This window comes from Triticum urartu, chromosome 4A, assembly GCF_056163025.1.
Source record: "Triticum urartu cultivar PI428250 chromosome 4A, HENAU_Tu73, whole genome shotgun sequence".
NCBI lineage: Eukaryota > Viridiplantae > Streptophyta > Magnoliopsida > Poales > Poaceae > Triticum > Triticum urartu.
The window spans coordinates 250,235,240-250,257,368 of record NC_141876.1 but is presented as its reverse complement, the minus strand read 5'-3'; positions in this window follow the sequence as shown (position 1 = coordinate 250,257,368).

The following is a 22,129-nucleotide window of genomic DNA, read 5'->3' as shown; positions in this document are numbered from 1 at the left end:
TAAATTTTTAGAGGAAAAAATAACAAATAAAAACTTAGTCTACAAATTAGCAAAACAAGGATCCCAAGGTTTATATAATTGCCATGATAGGTCACTATAGAGATATTTATCCCTATAATGACCTTGTCATGGCATTTAAATGAAGCTTGAGATATGCAACTTCCCACCGGATCACCCATCCTTGAACTACTCCAGCCCGAGCACGCTTAAATTTTGCGTTCTATTCGACTAGGCTAGGGGATGGGAAGCCACCCCTTGCTTATAGGAATTGCTGGTCACCTTGTGGCCACCTTGTGGGACCTAAGGAGTTTCATGTTGGTCACCTTGTGGCCACCTTGTGGGTCCTTAGGTCATGTCTCCCTTGTGGCCACAATATCACACCTCCTTGATTGAACCATTAAGGCGTTTCTTGCTGGTCACCTTGTGGGACCTAATCCCTCCTATCACACACATTTGTGCTTTTAGAAACTGTGTGCGATATTTACCTGGCTAGTGTGTCGCCGCTAGCCTGCAATGAGAACTGACACTAGTAGCGTGAAAATGATGGGATAAGAGGCGGGAAACCGATGAGAGAAGTGGCGGGAAACAATAGCTTGTTTAGAAAATGTAGTATATAAGGAAGTGTGAGCTAGCACGACACATGCGCATAGTGCTTATCCATGTATTGCATGTGCTGTGGAAAGGGCTGAGGGTTGTCGTTCGATCTAGGAGCATCCAACGGTGCAAACGTACGACCCGTGGGGTTTGATTTCTGGTCAATATAAACGCACGACTCAGATCGCACGCGTAGCAGGGGAGGGGTGCATAGGCAACAGTTTGGCAGGAACACGTCTTTCGTGAGTGAACTGTGTGCTATTCGAAAACATTTCCACTACTAGGGAAAACCTTATGCACAGAATCATAGCAGCGGTGCAGGTCAGGAAGAGGCGCTACTGCTAATTAGCAGTAGCACGGGCCCCAAACAGGCGCTAGTACTAACGACCTTGCAGTAGCGCGGCTCGGTAGAACCACGCTGCTACTAAAATTAACAGACTGTTCCCACCACCCTAGGTTTATTAGTAGCGCGCCCGCGATAACCACGCTACTGCTAAAGTAATAGTAGTAGCATGGTTTTTTTTGCAGGACATGTGGCGGGCCCCGCTTAGTAGAGTGCATGTGCTAGAAGCATGCTACTGCTATCTTATTAGCTGTAGCGCGTTTTACGCCCAGCGCTACTGCTAAGCCGCACCATACCACCATTTTCCTCCCCCTTCCGCACTTTCCCCTAGCTCCCACCTCCTCTCACCCTCACTTTGCTTCTTCCTCACTACTTCTCCCGCCATTACTGTCCTTCTTCTCCCTACCATTCTCTCTCTTTATTACTCCTAGCTAACTACACCACCTCCATTAATGCATCTCCTTACTCTTTTTCCTTCCCCCTCCAATAGCTGAAGTTGTCTCCTCCCAAACTAGCTAGCTAGGTAGATGTAGCATTTAGTGAAGTGATCTATGTATCCCCTAACTAGATCTAGCCTTGTCAAGAAGAGCTTTGTTCACTTTTGATCTCCCTAGCTACATCATCATCTCACCGTGCTCGATCTCGAGATAGGCGATTAAAAAATTATGCTTTTGCAAGAATGGAAATATTTGTATGTGTGTGCGATACGACATAATTGGGAGATATTATGGAAATTGTGTGTGTGGCATGAGTTGACGCCGAATTGTGCTTGTGAGTTGCCTATGTTTTGCCGAAATGTCCATTTATTTCCGTTTCAGCGAATTCCTGGCAAACTCTACATGTCCTATTTTTAGGGAAGGTCATGCCGAATTTTTGTATGAATTTGATGCATGCATGCATTTTCATAATCAATTTGCTTATTATTACCGTGGAGGCATTCATGATGGTCAGTGGAACGATGGTGGACAGGTGGTTGCGGTTGGCGGTGCAGGACATGAAAGAAAATAACCTGATAGAGGTTTTATGTCCGTGTCGAAGATGCAAAGGACGAGTTTGGCTCAACCCATGACGAGGGTCGTGTTGAAGCGCACCTGCTCATGACTGGTTTCATGGATGGCCATACTCGGTGGATAATTGAAGATGACGATGATGATGTTGAGGACGCCAACGGGGAAGGCAAAGACGACACGGGGTGAGATGAAGGGATGATCGATAATGGCGGCGGGTAAGAGGGCAGACATGGCGGCGGAGAAGGGGCCCAACATGGCAGCGGAGAAAACATGGACTCCACACTGCAGAGTTCGTCGGTACTCAGTTCAATCATACGAGACCCTCATGTTCAGGCACTGCTTCGCAAGGAGACGAGTACTAAGAGGGCTTCTTATAGAGAGGAGGCCAAGCTGTAGCAATTGGTGGTATACTCGAACACTCCGTTGTATCATGGTTGCAATCCTGAGGTGACCCGCTTGAGTTTCACGCTCCAACTCCTGAAGATGAAGGGTAAAAACAAATGTTACGGCACTAGCCTCGATGAGCTTCTCAAGTACCTAAAGGATGTTCTTCCCACGGGGAATATATGTCCTACTAGTTTGGATGAGGCCAAGAAGATCGTGTGCCCTCTTGATCTGCCGCACATTAGATACCATGCATGCATCAATGATTGCATAATTTATCGGAAGGAGCATGCAGAAAAAACAAGCTGTCCGGTGTGCAATGCTTCTGGATATAAGAAGGTCAGGACGAAATCTCACCAGAAAGGTGTATGGTACTTACCTATCACTCCCCGTCTCATGCGATATTTTGTAGATCCCAAGGAAGCAAACCTCATGCGCTGGCACGTGGAGAGGAAGAAGCCCGACGATGGAGATGATCCCAAGCTGAGACACGTCCAGGATGGAAGCCAGTGGAGAGCGTTCAACGGCGAATAACGGTATTCCGAATGTGATGCAAGGAACATCGTGCTTGGCGCGCGTACCGATGGCATGAATCCGTTTGGCAACCAGAACAGAAACCATAGCACATGGCCTGTGTTTGTAGGGATGTACAACCTCGCCCTAGTTGTGCATGAAGTCGAAGTACATACACATGAGCATGTTGATTCAAGGGCCAAAACAATTGGGAAATAACACTAATCTGTGTCTAGGGCTACTTCAAGAGGAGTTACACATGTTATGGAAAACACCGGCCAAGACATGGGACGCCAGCAAAGGTGAGTATTTCTATATGAGACTCGCGCTGATCGCGACAGTGCACGACTATCTTTGTTATGGATATGTCGCAGGCCAGGTGTGCCATGGATATTGCGGATGCACGCGGTGTGCTACCTCTTGAGCATGTGTTCGTTTTCCCTTTAAGTGGAAAGGGTGATGCAGCAAAGTAGAGTAAGTATTTCCCTCAGTTTTTGAGAACCAAGGTATCAATCTAGTAGGAGACTACACGCAAATCTCCTAGTACCTGCACAAACAATCAAGAACCTTGCAACCAACATGATAAAGGGGTTGTCAATCCCTTCACGGCCACTTGCAAAAGTGAGATCTGATAAAGATAATAAGATAAATATTTTTGGTATTTTTGTTGTATAGATTGAAAAGTACAGATTGCAAAATAAATAGTAAACTAGAATTATAGATCGCAAACTTATATGATGTAAAGTAGACCCGGGGACCATAGGTTTCACCAGTGGCTACTCTCAAGATAGTATCTATTACGGTGGGTGGAGAAATTACTGTCGAGCAATTGATAGGAAATCGCATAGTTATGAGAATATCTAGGCATGATCATGAACATGGGCATCATGTCCGTGTCAAGTAGACCGAAATGATTCTGCATCTACTACTATTACTCCACACATCGACCGCTATCCAGCATGCATCTAGAGTATTAAGTTCATAAGAATAGAGTAATGCATTAGGCAAGATGACATGATGTAGAGGGATAAACTCAAGCAATATGATATAAACCCCATCTTTTTATCCCCGATGAAAACAATACAATATGTGTAGGTTCTCTTTCTGTCACTGCCAATGAGCACCGCAAGATTGAACCCAAAACTAAACACTTCTCCCATGGCAATAAAGATCAATCTAGTGGGCCAAACTAGACCAATAATTCGAAGATATTTGCAAAGATATCAAATCATGCATATAAGAATTTAGAGAAGAATCAAATATTGTTCATAGATAATCTTGATCATAAACCCACAATTCCTCGGTTCTCGGAAAACACACCACAAAAAGTATTACAGCGAATAGATCTCCAAGAACATCGAGGAGAACTTTGTATTGAGAACCAAAGAGAGAGAGAGAAGCCATCTAGCTAATAACTATGGACCCGAAGATCTGTGGTAAACTACTCACACATCATCTAGAAGCCCTCCGTGATCGAATCCCCCTCTGGCAGATCACCAGAAAAGGCCCCAAGATGGGATATCACGGGTAAAAAAGGTTGCGGTGGTAGAAAAGTGGTTTCGTGGCCCCCCGGATGTTTTCAGGGTATAAGAGTATATATAGGCGAAAGAAGTAGGTCGGTGGAGCTACGAGGGGACCACGAGGGTGGGGGCACGCCCTCCTGCCTCGTGGACGCCACGTTGCGTCTCTGACTTCCACTCCAAGTCTAATGGATTGTGTTAATCCCAAAAAAATAGCAATTTGCATTGGGCCTTTGGTTAATAGGTTAGTCCCAAAAATAATATAAAAGAGTATATTAAAGCCCATTAAACATCCAAAACAGATAATATAATAGCATGGAACAATCAAAAATTATAAATACATTGAAGACGTATCAGCATCCCCAAGCTTAATTACTGCTCATCCTCGAGTAGGAAAATGATAAAAATAGAATTTTTGATGTGGAATGCTACCTAACATAATTTTCAATGTAGTTCTGTTTATTGCGGCATGACTGTTTAGATCCAAAAGATTCTAGAATTTTTTTCAATATTGATATAAAAATAATAATACTTCAAGCATGCTAACCAAGCAATTATGTCTTATCAAAATAACATAGCCAAAGAAAGCTTATCCCTACAAAATCATATAGTTTGGCCATGCTTCATTTTTGTCACGCAAAATGCTCCCATCATGCACAACCACGATGACAAGCCAAGCAATTGTTTCAACTTTCATGCAATATATGAGCGCGAGCCATGGACATAGCACTATGGGTGGAATAGAATATGATGATGCAGGTTGTGTGAGAAGACAACAAAGGAGAAAGTCTCACATTGACGCGGCTAATCCACGGGCTATGGAGATGCCCTTCAATTGATGTCAATGCAAGGTGTAGGGACTGCCAGGCAACGGACGCACTAGAGCTATAAATATATGAAAGCTCAAGAAAAGAAAGTAAGTGGGTGTGCATCCAACTTGCTAGCTCACGAATACCTAGGGCACTTTCAGGAAGCCCATCATTGGAATATACAAGCCAAGTTCTATAATGAAAAATTCCCACTGGTATATGAAAGTGAAAAAATAAGAGACTCTCTATCATGAAGATCATGGTGCTACTTTGAAGCGAAAGAGAGGCAAAAATATGGTACAATGCTCTAATAATGAAAATCATCGCACTTTTATTAATTTACAACTCGATACTTAGAAAAAAATATGACTCTATGTGAATACCTCCGACGGTGTACCGGGATGTGCAATGAATCAAGAGTGACATGTATGAAAGAATTATGAAGGTGTCTTTGCCCCAAATACGATGTCAACTTCATGATTATGCAAAGCAATATGACAATGATGGAGCGTGTCATAATAAACGGAACGGTGGGAAGTTGCATGGCAATATATCTCGGAATGGCTATGGAAATGCCATAATAGGTAGGTATGGTGGCTGTTTTGAGGAAGATATAAGGAGGCTTATGTGTGATAGAGCATATCATATCACGGGGTTTGGATGCACCAGCGAAGTTTGCACCAACTCTTGAGGTTAGAAAGGGCAATGCACGATACCGAAGAGGCTAGCAATGATGGAAGGGTGAGAGTGTGTATAATCCATGACCTCAACATTAGTCATAAAGAACTCACATACTTATTGCAAAAATATACAAGTCATCAAAACCAAGCACTACGCGCGTGCTCCTAAGGGGATAGATTGGTAGGAAAAGATTATCGCTCGTCCCCGACCTCCACTCATAAGGAAAGCAATCAAAGAACACCTCATGCTTCAAATTTGTCACACAATGTTTACCATACGTGCATGCTACGGGACTTGCAAACTTCAACACAAGTATTTATCAATTCCACAATTACTCAACTAGCACAACTCTAATATTACCATCTTTATATCTCAAAACAACTATCAAGTATCAAACTTCTCATAATATTTAATGCACTCTATATGAAAGTTTTCATTATACCATCCTAGATGCCTATCATATTAAGACTAATTTTATAGCCAAATAAAATACCATGCTGTTCTAAAAGACTCAAACTAATATAAGTGAATCATGAGAGATCAATAATTTCTATAAAATAAAACCACTGCCGTGCTCTAAAAAGGTATAAGGGAAGCACTAGAGCAAAATTATCAAGCTCAAAAGATATAAGTGAAGCACATAGAGTATTCAAATAAATTCTGATTCATGTGTGGCTCTGCAAAAGGTGTGTACAGCTAGGATGATTGTGGTAAACTAAAAAGCAAAGACTCAAATCATACAAGACGCTCCAAGAAAAGCACATTTCATGTGGTGAAGAAAAATATAGCCTCAAGTAAAGTTACCAATAGACGAAGACGAAAGAGGAGATGCCTTCTCGGGCATCCCCAAGCTTAGGCTTTTGGTTGTCCTTGAATTTTACCTTTGGGTGCCTTGGGCATACCCAAGCTTAGGCTCTTGCCAATCCTTGTGCCAAAATCCATCAAATCTTTACCCAAAAACTTGAAAACTTCACAACACAAAACTCAACAGAAAATCTCATGAGCTCCGTTAGTATAAGAAAACATACCACCACTTTAAGGTACTATAATGAACTCATTCTTTATTTATATTGGTGTTAAACTTACTGTATTCTAACTTCTCTATGGTTCATACCCCCGATACTAGCCATAGATTCATCAAAGTAAGCAAGCAACCCACGAAGAACAGAATATGTCAAAAACAGAACAGTCTGTAGCAATCTGGAGGTTTCGAATACTTCTGTAACTCCAAAAATTATGAAAAATTAGGAAGACCTATATAATTTGTATATTAATCTACTACAGTTGTAATTGGTCTTTTATCGCTCTCTAGTAAAAATTGAAAATTATTATCGTAAGCACATACTTTCTAATTTTTATGGCAAGATCAAATAACAATCACCCAAGAAGATCCTAAAGGCTTTACTTGGCACAAACAATTAAAACATAAAAACACAATCATAATAGAGGTTAGATGATTTATTTATTACTAAATAGGAACAAAAAGTAAGGAACAAAAATAAAAGTAAGGTTGCCTCCCAGCAAGCGCTATCATTTAGCGCCCTAGCTAGGCATAAAAACAAGAATAGATCTAGGTATTGTCATCCTTAGTAGGGAATTTTTCAATTGAACACTTATAGCCCTTAGGAGTTTCCTTCTTTTTATAGATGATGAAACTCCTTGGCAAGAAATCAAGAAATTCATTTGTAGAAAAAGGTTCCTTAATGATAGCGAAAAACTTGGGGTGAACACTTATTGATGTGAGATCCGCATTCTCCTTACTAGAAGATTCATCGTTATTTTTAGGAACATCCATAAACTTGGCAACTTTGGTAGGATGAGGGTTTGAAGTGTTTCTCATGGCATAAAAGGCAGACCCTAAGTTGGTAATAATATCCTCAAGTTTATCAATTCTAGTGGAATCTTGATCTATCTTTTCATTAACTATGAGTTCTTTTTCTCTCAAATTTTTCAGAGTAACTCCTACCTTAGATCCATATTGGGTAATTTGGTTGTGTATCTTTTTATCCAAATTCTTGATCAACTCTATAGTGGCAACTTTATTTTTGATAATTTCAAGCCTTTGCATCACATGTCCAAAGTTAAAATAGTTCCATTAACCAAAAGAGGTGGTGGGCCAAGCAAATCTATCATAGCATTATAAGAATAAAAAGTATGGCTACCGAAGAAATTCCCTCCGGTAATGGTATCAAGAATATATCTGTTCCGAGGAGTGATGCCTACATAAAAATTGCGAAGAAGAATGGAAGTAGATTGCTTCCTAATGGATCTATTCTGAGCATTGCAAATTCTATACCAAGCATCTTTTAGATTTTCTCCCTCCCTTTATTTAAAATTAAGAACTTCATTATCGGGAGTACTAACAATGACAGAAGGACTGGCCATGATGGAAAAACAAACGATCTAACACATGGAGACATAAGAAGCAAGCGGAAAGCGACGAATGGAAAAGGGCGAATAAAATGACAAAGGTGAAGTGGGGGAGAGGAAAACGAGAGGCAAATGGCAAATAATGTAATGCGAGGGATAAGAGTTTCTGATGGGTACTTGGTATGTCTTGACTTGAGCGTAGATCTCCCCGGCAACAGCGCCGGAAATCCTTCATGCTACCTCTTGAACATGCGATGGTTTTCCCTTGAAGAGGAAAGGGTGATACAACAAAGTAGCGTAAGTATTTCCCTCAGTTTTTGAGAACCAAGGTATCAATTCAGTAGCAGACTACACGCAAATCGCCTAGTACCTACACAAACAATCAAGAACCTTGCAACCAACGCGGTAAAGGGGTTGTCAATCCCTTCACAGCCACTTGCAAAAGTGAGATCTGATAAAGATAACAAATAAATATTTTTGGTATTTTTGTTGTATAGATTGAAAAGTAAAGATTGGAAAATGAATAGTAAAGTAGAATTATAGATTGGATACTTATATGATGTAAAGTAGACCCGGGGACCATAGGTTTCACTAGTGGCTTCTCTCAAGATAGTATATATTACGGTGGGTGAACAAATTACTGTCGAGCAATTGATAGAAAAGCGCATAGTTATGAGAATATCTAGGCACGATCATGAACATAGGCATCACGTTCGTGTCAAGTAGACCGAAACGGTTCTGCATCTACTACTATTATTCCACACATCGACCACTATCCAGCATGCATCTAGAGTATTAAGTTCATAAGAACAGAGTAACGCATTAGGAAAGATGACATGATGTAGAGGGATAAACTCAAGCAATATGATATAAACCCCATCTTTTTATCCTCGATGGCAACAATACAATATGTGTCGGTTCCCTTTCTGTCACTAGGATCGAGCACCACAAGATTGAACTGAAAGCTAAGCACTTCTCCCATGGCAAGAAAGATCAATCTACTGGGCCAAACTAAACTGATAATTCGAAGAGACTTGAAAAGATATCAAATCATGCATATAAGAATTCAGAGAAGAATCAAATATTCTTCATAGATAATCTTGATCATAAACCAAAAATTCTTCGGATCTCGGCAAACACACCGGAAAAAGTATTACATTGAATAGATCTCCAAGAACATCGAGGAGAACTTTGTATTGAGAAAGAAAGAGAGAGAAGAAGCCATCTAGCTAAGAACTATGGACCCGAAGGTTTGTGGTAAACTACTCAAACATCATCGGAGAGGCTATGGTGTTGATGTAGAAGCCCTCCGTGATCGAATCACCGTCCGGCAGATCGCCGAAAAAAGGCCCCAAGATGGGATCGCATGGGTACAGAAGCTTGCAGCGGTGGAAAAGTGGTTTCGTGCCTCCCCTGGATGTTTTCAGGGTATAAGAGTATATATAGGTGAAAGAAGTAGGTTAGTGGAGCTACGAGGGGCCCACAAGGGCGGAAGGTGCGGCCTACTACCTCGTGGCCACCTCATTGCGTCTCTGACTTCCACTCCAAGTCTCCTGGATTGCGTTTGTTCCAAGAAATATCCCCGCGAAGGTTTCGTTCCATTTGGATTCCGTTTGATATTCCTTTTCTACAAAACATTGAAATGGGCAAAAAAAACAACAATTTGCACTGGGCCTTCGGTTAATAGGTTAGTCCCAAAAATAATATAAAAGAGTATATTAAAGCCCATTAAACATCCAAAACTGATAATATAATAGCATGGAACAATAAAAAATTATAGATATGTTGGAGAAGTATCACGATGCATGGATGATACGACGTCTCAGCAGCTAACATCAAGGAAAGATGGCGGGTCCGGGAAAATCGTGTACATGGGGCATCGAAGATGGATTGAGAAGGACGACCCATGGAGAAACCGTGGAGATCTATTCAATGGTGAGGCTGAGCATCGAGGACCTCCAGGTAAGAGGAGTGACGCCGAAATCAATAAGTTGTAGAAAAACTGGGAACATTGCCCCGCGTCGGGAATGACGATGAAAAAGGCATGGGAGCCGATGTTGAAGGTATTGAAGACGAGGTCTGTTTTCTAGGACTTGGAGTACTGGCACAAACTCGACATGCCTCATTGACTTGATCAAATGCATATCTGTAAGAATGTCCTTGAGAGCTTGCTTACTAAGGGAGTCCTGGACTAAGGGGTCCTCGGGTGTCCGGCCGGTTAGCCATGGGCTAGACTGATGGGCTGTGAAGATACGAAGACCGAAGACTGCACCCATGTCCGGATGGGACTCTCCTTGTTGTGGAGGGCAAGCTTGGCGATCAAATTTGTAGATTCCTTTCTTTGTAACCGACCTTATGTAACCCTAGATCCTCCGGGTGTCTATATAAACCAGAGGACTTAGTCCGGATAGGAGTCATACTCATTACCATAGCCATACAAGCTAGACCTCTAGGGTTTAGCCATTACGATCTCGAGGTAGATCAACTCTTGTAATACTCATATTCATCAATATCAATCAAGCAGGACGTAGGGTATTACCTCCATAGAGAGGGCCCGAACCTAGGTAAGCATCATGTCCCATGTCTCCTGTTACCATCGACCTTACACGCACAGTTCGGGACCGCCTACCCGAGATCTGCCGGATTTGACATCGACACTTGCGTCACTAATGAACATGCTGAATAAGACCAAGGAACAATTGCAGGGAACTCCATGTGGCCTACTCAGATCGACGCAATGACTTTGACAGAGAAAACTTGGTAGTGCTACAACACCTAGACCAGGTAGATCCTTTTCTGTCACTACACAAAGAAACTATCACACCGAAGTATCATCACCGGGGGTATGCAGGACGGATGCCGAAGTTACTAGAGATCACAACTCCACTTTCCTGCATTGCTTCAAAGAGCATATTATTACTAATCCCCTGTAAGAGGGCTGTACGGACGGATTGCTCGTATATGCCTTAGCACATGGCCCCTCACCCAACCTCGTCACCTATCAGGCATACGATATCAATGGATACACGTTCTACACGGAGGCCAAAGATATGGACAGTGATGATCAGAACTCATGGGTGATGATGGAATGCATGACCGGGAGCGATAGCGGCGCAACTGAGAGATTTTACGGAAGGGTCGAGGAGATCTGGGAGCTTGACTACTATGGACTGGACAACACGATGATGTTCCATGTCAGATGGGGTAATAATGTCAAAAGAGAAAACAGGTATTTCACTACCATGACTATACCTGACGCCAAGAGCGCTACCGTGAACGCTATCCAAAAAATGAGCGATGAGTACACGCTAAGCACATTACACAAATGCTTCTTCATAACCGACCCGTGCAATCCCAACCGTGTTATCGTGAGGAGAGGCAAAAGGAACATCATTGGAATGGATGGAGTCGCTAACGAGGAAGACTATGACCAGTATGGCAATCCAATCAGGGAAGATGATGATTAAAATGAAGTATACGTCAAAAGAAGAATCAAAACTACATTACCTAAGAAAGATCGTACTCCATGGAAAAGGAAAAGTCACAATGAGGGGCTCAATTATTCTTCAACGAACAAGAAGGGAAAGAAGCTTACTCAAAAACGAAAACGTCGACGCCGAGGAACCGTTATGGATCAAATGATGTAATATATATGTTCCTATTTTGTGTACACACATAACTGTTATGCATGGGTCAAATGATGTAATATATATGTTCCTATTTTGTATACATACTTAACCGTCAAATGATGTAATATATATCGCCTTAGTTATATACATTCTATCACCTTCCCTTCATTCCTGCTCTCGGAAAAAAGGAAAAGAAAAGAAGAGAAAAGAAAAGAAAAGAAAAGAAAAGAAAAGGGAGAGAAAATAAAGGAAAAGAAAGTAGAAGAAACAAACAGGAAAACTGTTATAGATACTGGTTATAGTAGTAGCGCTTTTCTGAAAAAGAGCTATAGCTAGTCAAACTAAGAGTGGCACCTTCTGGAGAAACACGCTATAGCTACCTATTATATCAGTAGCGCTTTTGGTTAAACGTGCTATAGCTAACTTAGCTATAGCGCGTTTTGCTGAAACGCGCTGCTACTATGTTTGACTTAACCCCCCCCCAAATCCCCACTCTCTGCTTTTTCCCACCTCTTCTTCCCCCAAATCCCCACTCTCTGCTTCTTCCCACCTCTTCTTCCCCAAAATCCCCACTCTCTCTTCCCACCTCATTGCCGCCGGAGCCCTGCCCTCGCCACGCCCCTGTGCTCGCCCCCGACCCCGGCACTCACCCCCGTCCCGGCGCTCTCCCTCGACCCTTCGACCCAAGCGACCTCGCCCCGACCCTGGCCCCGGGCCCGACGCTCGACCCTGATCCCCTGACCCCGGTGACCTCGCCCTCGCCCCCGACCTCCCAACCTCGGCCCTCATCAGGCCTGCCTCCTCGCCCCTGCACCCTCTGTATGCCCCCTAGCGCTGCTCCTCTATCTGCTAGTCAAGATTAACCCTAGTTAGTATGAACCCTAGGTTTCAAATTAGGACAGAAATTTAGGGTTAGGTGTTCTAACTGTAGTTAAAAGAAAAAATAGAATCGATTATAGTGCTAGTTAGTTTAAGAAATTGTTGTTATTTAAATTTTATAGTGCTAGTTAGTTAATTAGAATTAGTATGAAACCTAGGACGGATTAGTTAAAGAAACCGTTGCTATTTAAATTTTTTAGTTTAAGAAATTGTTGCTATTTAAAAAAACAAAATTAGTATGAACCCAAGTTAAAGCAAAAAAAATTAGTTTCAAATCTAGGTAAGCTGAATTTAGTTTCAAATATTGTGAAGAAAAATGTCTTGTGCTATGTGGACATGTGATATTTGGACATGTGATATGTGGACATGTGATTTGGACATGTGATATTTGGAATTTGGACATGTCATATTTGGGCATGTGATGTTTTAGACATGTCATATATGGAAAATAATGATTATGTGCAGGGTAAATGATCCGAGTGGCCTATGTTTCTCCGAAATATTGATACATTTCCATGCTGGTGAATTTGAGGCACTCGATATGTCCACTTTTTTAGCGAAGGTCATGACAAAACATTTCCGTGAATTTTGGCATGACTTGTGCTAGAAAGTAGGCATATCGAGTGCCGGGATTTGCTGGGAAATGACATTCCGCCAAACATAGATATTTTTTATGTCATTTCTCATTTTTTTATAGTTTTGGAATTAAATGAGGAGACTTAATCATAGGAAACATGTCGAACAACAAAGAAACAGGGCCTTCTGACCAAGATGCAGACGAGATTGATTATGAGGGTGAACAAAAGTACCTCAACTTTTTGTCTGCTAAGGACAGTCAAGGTTTGTAGGTTGGCCTCGATGATGGTACTGACGCCGACATCGACACCGACGGCGCCGGCACCGATGGTGGCGCCGAGACAGGCGGGGAAGGTACCAATAGGGAAGACACCGTCGGGGAAGGTACCGACGTTGATGCCTGTACCAGAAAGAAGAAGCAGAGGATACGAAAACCTAACAAAATCGGCATCGGACGACTAGTGATCACAGAGATGGCCCCTGGCAAGTTTGTGCCATTAGAGCCGGAAGAACCTCGCAAGTGCTATGGGAACCAAGTAGGATGCATCCTACGGGAATGAGCGAGCATCAACGACCATGACTTATGGAGTAAAGAACATTTGAGGTAGTTGCTCCTGACGAAGTGCACAAGAGATTCCAGTTCCCCGACCGAGATGATAGCATAGAACAACCGTGGGATGATCCAAAGATGAAAAAGATTAACAATCATGCCATGGGCATTTTCAGCAATGATTTGGTCTCCTGGAAAGGGAGGGTCAAACGAGATTTTGAGGCTGAGGAACCCCTCTCCAAGATTCTGGAGGAAAATCTGACACTTACAAAAGAGGAGTTTGAAAACTTCAAGGACATTTGCGCTACCGAGGCAGCCAAGTCTAAGGCTGCAAAATTCAAGAGCCTTCAGCAAAGGAACATGGGGAAGCATCGCCTCGAAAGTTGTGTCTACCTTGGCAAAAGGCCCATATGGGATATGGAGGACACGGAACGTGAAGCCGCGGGTCTCCCAGACACCTTCGTGAAGTTCACCAACCCCGTGGAGTGTGACTTCCTCAGGGCCCGCTACCAGTGGGACAAGGAAAAGAATATTTTTTACACGGTCCAGATCACGAGGCAATTGATTAGGATACTGGTAACTATTCTTTTACCACCTTACATTTAGCTCCTGATCAAGTCGACTACACATTCATAAACGGTTCACGTTCCTTCTGCAGGAGAAGCAACACCAACTTGCAGCCAAAAGCCCTACTACGCCGATGAGGCCCAAGTGGGACACCCCTCTCAACCGAGCCTTGAACGAACTTAAGGGACTCCCTTTCGGCCAGGGGCCGCAATATGGACGTGTGCATGGTGCTGGAGACGGCGCCACATGGAAGGTGTTTTACAATGAGGGCTCGAAGGCCAAGTTTAGTCAGGCGGACATCAACGAGAAGGTGAAGCTTGTGTTCGAGAAAAAAGCAACTAAGAACGCGAAAAAAGCAGCTCAGGAGAAAAATGAGTTGCTACAGCAGGCAGTCAATGTAGCTGTACATGCATGCAGAAATGATTTCGCTACTAACTTGATCCCGGTTATCATCAACTAGACGAAGAAAATCCAAACAAGACGATAGATGATTTCCCCATGCCCAATTTCGTCGGGAGCAACTCGGTGAACAACACCACCGCACCATCACCTGCTCACACAACCGGGCCTGCTCCTGCACCCGCAACCGCTCATAGCAGTTTGTGCTCGGTCTCTAGCGCGTTAGGCGGGTGTAACGCCCTCGATGCGGCTATATCTCCTACGTGTCGAAGCACGACTTAGAGGCATAACCGCATTGAAAGCAATGTCGCAAGTAAGGTAATATTCACAACAACCCATGTAAATAGATAAAACGGGAAAAAGGTACATAGTTGGCTTACACTCGCCACGTCACACAAATACATGAATAACATTACAATCATCCAATACACTCATGGTCCGACTACGGTACCAAAATAAAGATCAACCCCCACATGCGACAAAGTCCCCGATCGCCCCAACTGGGCACCACTACTAATCATCTGGGAAAGACAGGTAGTAGTGTCGAGAGTCTTCATCGAACTCCCACTTGAGCTCAAGCGCATCGTCTGGAGCGGTATCATCGGTCCCTGCATCTGGTTTTGGAAGTAAACTATGAGTCACGGGGACTCAGCAATCTCACAGCCTCGCGATCAAGACTATTTAAGCGTATAGGTAAGGCAAGGTATGATGTGGAGCTGCAGCAAGCGACTAGCATATATGGTGGCTAACATACGTAAAAGAGAGCGAGAAGAGAAGGCAAAAGCACGGCCGAACAACTATGATGAAGAAGTGATCCTAGAACAACCTACGTCAAGCATTACTCCAACACCGTGTTCACTTCCCGGACTCCGCCGAGAAGCGACCATCACGGTTACACACGCGGTTGATTCATTTTAATTAAGTTAAGTTTTATGTTATCTACAACCGGACATTAAAAACTTCCCATCTGCCCATAACCACGGGCACGGCTTTCGAAAGTTCAAATCCCTGCAGGGGACTCCCAACTTAGCCCATCACAAGCTCTCACGGTCAACGAAGGATATTCCTTCTCCAGAGACATTCTGATCAGACTCGACATCCCGGTTACAAGACATCCTCGACAATGGTAAAACAAGTCTAGCAACACCGCCCGAATGTGCCGACAAATCCCGATAGGAGCTGCACATATCTCGTTCTCTGGGCACACTCAGATGAGACTAGCTACGAGTAAAACCAACCCTCAAGTTTCCCCGAGGTGGCCCCGCAGGCAGCTCAGTCGGACCAACACTCAGAGGAGCACTGGCCCAGGGGGGTTTAAATAAAGATGACCCTCGGGCTCCGGAAACCCAAGGGAAAAAGAGGCTAGGTGGTAAATGGTAAAACCAAGGTTGGGCATTGCTGGAGGATCTTTATTCAAGGCGAACTGTCAAGGGGTTCCCATTATAACCCAACCGCGTAAGGAACGCAAAATCCGGGAACATAACACCAATATGACGGAAACTAGGGCGGCAAGAGTGGAACAAAACACTAGGAAAAAGGCTGAGCCTTCCACTCTTTACCAAGTATATAGGTGCATTAAGATAAACAAGATAATATGGTGATATCCCAACAATAAGCAATGTTCCAACAAGGAACAATCTCCAATCTTCACCTGCAACTAGCAACGCTAGAAGAGGGGCTGAGCAAAGCGGTAACATAGCCAATCAACGGTTTGCTAGGACATGGTGGGTTAGAGGTTTGACATGGCAATTTGGGAGGCATGATAAGCAAGTGGTAGGCATCGTAACATAGGCATAGCAAAAGAGCGAGCATCTAGCAAGCAAAGATAGAAGTGATTTCGAGGGTATGGTCATCTTGCTTGCAAAGTTGTCAAAGTTGACTTGATACTCGTAAGCGAACTCAACGGGATCCTCGTTCACGAACTCGTCTCCCGGCTCTACCCAAACAAGAACAACAAGCAAACGGAACACAATCAACCACGTGCAATGCTCAAACAACATGATGCAAATATGGTGCTATGCGGGATGCGGTATGTGATGCATATGCAAGATTTGACAAGGAATGATTGAACCTGGCCTCAACATGGAAATCCAAGAGTTCCACTGGAAAGGTGAGGTGATTTTGGTTGAAATCGATATAAAGATCACCGGAATCGGATGCACGGTTTGGAAATGGCAAGCAAAACAAATATGGCACCGGTCTGCGATAATCAGCAAGTGACCAACTAAATGCATCAAGATAAATATGCTATAGCACTCAAACATGGCAAAAAAATACATGGCAGGGATCCACTAATGAAGCTTGACAAAAGATGGACGCTGAGCTACGGCTAATTCATCCATTAACAGGTTCAAACAAGCATGGCAAAAGTGCAAATGACAACAAGTTTCAAACTTAGTGAAATTAACACAAGTCTGGAATTTAACATCAGGAAGCACACTTTAGAGCATGAAAACTACATGCTGCAAGAACTTAACATGGCAAAGAAAGGCATGGCATGAAGCTACTCAAAGCACCTAACAAAATTCCCTTAGTGACCTTGAGCCAAAAGGGATCAGAAAATACAATTGCAAGCATGTGAACATGGCAAAAACATAAACAGATTCGGACTTAGTGAAAAACTGGAGCATGCAAATCAGTTAACGAGTAGGCATGTTTACGAGCTCGATGCACTCACTACAGAGCATTTCATGACAAACTAAGCATACACCCATCAATAATACATAGCATACAAGCTAGACATGTCAAGAACAATAACATAGCATGCACAGATCGATAGCAACATCCTCGGCAAAATCGCTAAACATGTCAACAATCTGCCAGGATTCACTTTATAGCAAAAGTAGAGCTCGATTGACTCAAGCTAGGGTGATCCATAAATGCAAACAAAGAAGTGGATGGATAGAGCACCACATTGTTAACAAAACATCCTTACTGATCATCCCCAAAAGAGGCACAGATCACTAGGAAACAACATGAACATATGGCATAACAACAAAAACAGAACAAGGACTTAGTGAAATTCTAAGTCCCTGAAATCAGCATTTCCGATTACGCTACTTTGCAAGCTTGTGCTAGTCACCACAAGTATCACAAAAATACATGGAAAGCACCTTTGTAAAGATGGCATGGCATATAACAAAACACATGTAGAGCTCAGGATAATAGCATGGCCACATTAATCATGACAAAAATGACAAAATGCCATTTGATGAAACAGATCTGACAAATTCCTCACATAGCCCTCTTCCAACAGCATTTCAGGCATCAAGATGAGGTCAAATGAAAATGATGCAATGAAATGAAATGATGTACTCGTCGAGGCGAACATTTTGATATGCTACACGCACAAATCGGATCTACAATGAAAGAGTTACGACATGATGAAAATTGCCAAAAAATTAGGGTTTGGGGATGAAAGTCAACCCTCTCAGATCCAGATCTGGATCCGGCCCGATCTACTGTAGCAGCACTGTACACCGGCAGCGTCGAGGTCGCCGGACTTGGGAGAGGTCGCCGGAGAAGAAGCCGAGGTGCGCCGGGGTGCGCCGGCGATGAGGAGGCGGCGAGGAGGCGACGCGGGCGCGGTCGCCAGAGTGGAGCTGCGCTTGCGGGCGGCGAGGAGCTCGCCGGCCGGAGCAGGTGGCGGGCGGCGACGCTGGTCGGGTCGGGCGCTGGCCGGTTGCCAGCGATGATGGCGGGCGGCGGCGCGGCGGATGGAGCGGCGCCGGGCGGATGGAAGAAGCGGGTGCGGGCAGCGGCGCTCCTTCAGGCCGCGGGGGCCCTCCTCGGGCTCGGGCGGGCCGCGGCGCGGGAGTTGGCCGGCGTGCCATGTCGCGGCCCCCGGTTGGCCGGGTGCGGCGGCGTGGGGCGTGTCCGGCGGGAGCGGACACGTCCGGCGGCGGAGGGGACGAAATTTTAGGGTTAGGGTGGTTTTGGATCCGGAATTTTTGAGGGAGAGACCTTTTTATAGGTAGGAGGAGCTAGGGGATTCCAAATTGAGCACAGTTTTCGGCCACGCGATAGTGATCGAACGCTCTAGGTGATGGAGAGGGTTTAGGTGGGTTTTGGGCCAAATTGGAAGGGTGTTGGGCTGCAACACAAACGAGGCCTTTTTGGTCCCTTGGTTAACCGTTGGAGTGTCAAACGAAGTCCAAATGGCACGAAACTTGACAAGCGGTCTACTGGTAGTAAACCAAGGCCGCATGGAAAGTCTCAGTCCAATCCGGAAATGTTTAACCCCCACACACGAAAAGAGGTAGAAAGGACCACCGGAGAACATAGGAGCGCCGGAATGCAAAACAGACAACGTGGAAAATGCTCGGATGCATGAGACGAACACGTATGCAATGCAATGCACATGATGACATGATATGAGATGCATGACAAAGGCAACAACACACGAAGACAAAAACCCGACACTGAGGAAAATAAAATAACTTAGGCCGGAAACGGCAAGAGTTGGAGTACAGATAAGGTAAATAACATCCAGGGTGTTACAGCGGGCCTTCGTCTTTGGCTGAGCTCGACGCCCTCATGGTAATTACTTGTCGCACCAAAATATATCTAGAATATTCCATTTTCGTTGCCTTTCAGATGTTTTACGCCGCAGACATGTGTTTGGAGGCCAATGAAACCCCGTGCACCGTACTCTACTTGATCAAAGGCTAGAAGGTGGATGTGGGAAAGGGGGTGATAACGAAGCCCTTGGAACTCATGTTCCACGGTCAGCCGATGCCCGGTGGGAAATTCAGGGTTACCTTGTCAAGTGTGAAATCAGGGAACGAGGACTTTCCTCCTTTATTACGGCTAGGGGGAGAGGACGATGAAACCCCACTGCAGATTGGAAGCTGCAAGGGTTGGGTGCTGCTATGGCCGAAGAATCTTCTTCGTCTAGAGCCGGCCGAGAGCACATCAATAACCTCATGTCAACAAGCAGGTATGGACACTAGCACCCCGCCTACGCAATTTCCAACGCCTGTAGTGCCGGGTGAGAGCGGCGGACGACGTGGTGCAGGGGGTCCAATAGTGGCTGATGTTATTTCCCCCATAGAACAAAGAATGGATGATGAGATGGAGGAGGATGCAATGAGTTTCCTCAATACAGGCACCTATGACAGTGACTTAGATATGATGAGTCGGCCATATGACTACTCGGGCTATCAGCATGCTGATGAGGATATGGATGATCTACCCAGGCAAGAACGTCCTAGCAGGGATTATAAGAAGTCTCTCTTCATGCAGTCCTCATAGGACACGCCTGAAGAAGCTGCCTCAACACAGGCTCAACTGGGTAGGGGTTAAGGAAGGGTATGGAAGGTCAGCCCAAGAAAAAGGAGAGGAAGAGACAGGGGAAGATAGGCTCAGCTTCCTACAAACAAGCCAAAGCACATAGCAGCCAGACGGCGGATTTTGAGTAGAGTGTACCCATCAAAGGTGCGGCCATGTTCCATGTCAGAGGCGAGCCGATGTTATAACCGAAACCGCTGGAGGCACTATCAGGGGATCTCAGGAGACTACGCGACCATGTGCTGTCGACTGAGAAATGCCTACTAGGCTCGAAGGATCCAGGATATCCGACATACGTCGCTCGTGTGCCTGTGGGGAAGTGGTATGTCCGCACACAGCCCGCAAAGGTGTTCTTCCTGCAGTTTGACCATATCTTCATGATGTTTGTGACAAGGCGGCTCGATTTTACAATCATGCTCCTTTTGCGCTACATATGAGCTCCGTCATGAAGAGAGAAGAAGTCTCGCAAATCTGTGCAGCAGATCCATACTACATGCATGATTCCTTCTTGAGTCTCGCGACTTTGAGCGCGAAACTACTAGGGAGTACCTCCAAAACTTCATGGTATAGAATAAGGACCAGGAAATTGTCCTCCTGCCTTATCATCCAAAGTATGTCAGTGCCAAACAATCCTTTCGTACATTTCAATCACTCCTTCTCTCTCATATGGAGAATAATTTGAGGTGTTTGTTTCCCCGCAGCAACGGGCGCGCCATCCTTATCGTTCTTTTCCCGCGAGTCTCCCACGTCGTGTTTTTTGACGTTAACACAAACTACGAGAAGAAGTACTACACCCACATAATGAATATTCTAGATGGTGCTCTTTAAGGCTTCAGCATTAGGGATGGCCACCTGCAGATCAGGAAACAAAGGAACAAGAAGTTCGGTCTCTCGCATAAAACTAACTTCTGCTGCATCCATGTCCCAAAACAAAGCAAGAAAGATGGATTCTACCTCCTCCATATCATTATGGAGTTCAGAACGGATCACCAAAAGCTTCGTGTGACAAGCAGAAATGATGATCAAATCCGCAAGTGGGTAGAATCTTATGGAGAAGCAGATTATAAACTTATAGATGACTTCTTTCGCATCCAGAGGGACATTGCGACGATCATCATGAAATAAGTCATCGATGAGAAGGGGATGTTACACCACGGTCCTATATCGCGAGCTTATGTACGAACTCGCAAAGGCATGCAACTTCAGGACCTCACACCATTCAAGAAGCTAGGGTCCATCCTTGATGATATGGAAGGATGGAACATCTAGTGATTTATGATGCCGATGATGAAAACATGTGTCGGTTGAACTTGTATAGTTTCTGTAGCGATGAAACTTTGCGATGTCCACGGTCCGTGCCGAACTTGCGCAATGCTACTTTGTTAGTTTGGCTACAATGACCTGCTTACCTCTAGTTTATTAGTTTGCGTACGATGACACTGCATTGATTATTTGTATGTTTACTATATGTTGCGTCTAGTTACTAACCGTTTCTTTTTCGTGTTGCTCAAGTATATTTTGTTGCATATATGGCTGTGCACTCTCTTGATGAAGATGCATCTCGAATAGGTACCTAGATTCTTGATGGCGAAGAAGCAGTGCTATGTCGTGTATAAAGGGAAGGTTCCGGGAGTGTACGATGAGTGGATTGAGTGTCAGGTGCAAGTTGGGGGGGTCTTGGGCGCCAGCCATAAAGGCTTCAAAAGCAGATAAGAAGCAGAAGCTAGTTACTTGAGGTTCACGCTAGCACGAGAGAGGACTCATTACCGCTGCCTCATGTACTCATAGTTCCGCTTTCGATCATAGTGATACCTCTTCTCGCGTATATCATTGTTTAGATGGGTGACGATGTAGTTGCAAGTATTCGAGACTTTTATCGCTATTTTTGAGATGATGATGAGAGACCACTTTGTGTTTGATGATGATTATGATGATAACATGATTTGATGGTACTATTTGTATGTATATGATATGATTACATTTGTATGTGTATGATATGCTAGAGATTATTGTATA